This window comes from Tupaia chinensis, unplaced genomic scaffold, assembly GCF_000334495.1.
Source record: "Tupaia chinensis unplaced genomic scaffold, TupChi_1.0 Scaffold149713_1, whole genome shotgun sequence".
NCBI lineage: Eukaryota > Metazoa > Chordata > Mammalia > Scandentia > Tupaiidae > Tupaia > Tupaia belangeri.
This window is the reverse complement of record NW_006209557.1, coordinates 503,646-506,105: the sequence shown is the minus strand read 5'-3', so window position 1 is coordinate 506,105 and position 2,460 is coordinate 503,646.

Genomic DNA, 2,460 nt, shown 5'->3' with positions numbered 1-2,460 from the left:
GGAAGTGGCAACTGTCTACTCACAGAGGCAAGGCTGAAACAGAGGGTACTGGTGCATCTACCCAAATCCAACATGTCCCCTGAGAAACTGACCCAAGCTCGTGGACCTCTGAGGTGGGTCCATAGCACCGCCTTGATTGACAGAGAAGAGCAATAAGAAAAACGGAATGTATGAAGTAGAGACAGAACTCAGGTATTTTCTCTCTCTTTTCCTCTAATATTCTCATTTAAAGTTTTTCGAATTAACACCCAATAACCACGTACTTGTAAGGCATGATGAGATGGTTCCACACACATACACACTGTGCATTGTTCAAATGATCATTTCTTAGTGGTGAAAACATTCAAAAGCTTCTCTTCAGAGCCAGCGGGTGGCTTGGTGGTTAAGGAGCTGGACTCCTAATGACCTAACGTGGTTTAAGACCTGGACCCAGTGGCTTAAAAATCACACCGGGCATGTGGACATGCATGTGTGCCCAGATTGCCAAGAGGAGACTGAAGGAGACCAGCTTGTGACATGGCTTTTGCCTGGGGACTGCTTTCTCACTTTCCTTCTTCCTGTCTTTCTCTGGTGAATGCACGCTTCCCATGGGGGAGGGGGAAGCCTAAAAAGAAAATCAAAAGCCGCTTTTCTAGCTGCCTTGAACTGGGCGATGCATGGCTGTTAACTGTACCACCTTGCTAGGCAACAGGACAGAAATTACTCCAATACCCTCTCTTCTAAAAGTCCTCAGAACCTCAGCAAGAGACAGTGATGGGGGCCACATCACCTCCATGGGTCTTTCCTTCTGTCTCTGTGGTTACTGACCGTTGTTAGGCCAGCCATGAGGCACAGAGGTGACCAGTGCCCCATGACGCCAAAGCCACTTGGGAAGCACCCAGATGCCTCCCCGAGTCTCCCCATGCACCCTGCACACCTGCACTTGCACCTGCTGGACCCGCGTGAAGACTTAGTGGGCTCTGGCTGTCTCTCTCCCTCTCTCTCATGGAAGAAATAAATAAACTAAAAAAAAATCTTTAAAAAAGGGGTCAACGTTAGGACTGAGAGAAAATCGACTATATATTCTGCTTTGATTTCCTATTATATTTAGACTCTAATTTTCCACGTAAACATAATGACGTAGTGACTTCTCCAATGTTTACAATAAAGGTCCTTGAGTTAAGTGGCGGGTCCTTGTCTCCCCATCGCAGTTCTAGATGCCTTCTCTGCGGCAGGACAGGTGCAGGCCTGTCCTTAAGAGCGGGGCGCAGGCCGGAGGGCCTCTGCCCCCTCGGCAGTTTCAGCCCTTGCTGCCCATGTGGGTGCACCGCGACCTGAGCAGGGCCTGCAGACCACCCACCACCAGCCCGGGGAGGGTTGACGGCTGCTCCTTGGCAGTAGGGGGTTGGGGAAGGCAGGAGGGTTTCCCAGTGCATCCAAAAGGCAGGCTGAGACCCTCATCAGTTGCTGCTGGTCCCTGCAGGCTGGCTGCCACCTGCTCCCTGCTGGCAGGTGAGAGGGAGCCGTCCTATCCGTCACATCCCTGCTGAGTTAAACCCCAGACCTGGCAGGTTAAACAAAATTGGTGTGTCAGATCCCCTTCAGGTATCTGGGACTTTGTCCTTCCCTGGAATTTTCAGGAAGCATTTTCTGGACAAATGGGGGGCAGGGAGGTCAGGCCCCTCTCCCTGCCCTTCACATTGCTGGCTACATTCCCCGTCTCCCCATTTCTCTCTTCCTGTCTCTCTCTTCAACTGCCCCCCACCCCGCCATTCATATCCAGACTCCCACTTTGCAAATAATCGTTTGATTTTAATATCCTGTTGGGAAAAGCATAAATCCTGCATCCCTGCTGCTGGCCCCCAGGTGGCCCCTGAGCTGCAGGGGTCCCTGTCACCCAGGTGTGCCTCCTCTCTGACGACTTTCCAGATCTCGGCCTTTCTCCCCACTTACTCAAGCTGGAGCTGCACAGCTGGGGCTCCTGCCCTGAAAAGGTGAGGTTCTGAGACAGAATCGGAGGCTGTGTCAGAAAGCAGTCAGACTCGGGTGCCCTGCTCTGCCGACACTCCCTCCTTCCTTTCTCTCGTTCCTTCGCTTTCTCCGTCCCTGCCGTCCCCATCTCTCCGTCTCTTACTCCTCCCTTCCCTTCCTCTCTCCCTCCCTCCCTCTTTCTCCCCTTCTTTCCCTCACAGTAACTGGGCCCAGGACACAGAGCTCTACTTGAAGGCTGGTCCAGCCCTGGAAGAATCGTCACAGGATGTGTCTGGAGGGAACCGATGCTCTCAGTGTCCACTCACGCCTTCACGCCTTCGTGAAGTTCTTCCCCACACTAAATGAGCACCCGGCAATTTTCAAGAGGGTGCCAGGTGCAGGGGCTGCAGTGATGGGGTGTCACTGTCCTGGCCTGCAGATCCAGGGTCCATCCAGCCGGGGCCACCAGGGCTGCCAGGACACGGGCATCCTGCAAGGTGGGGACAAGGC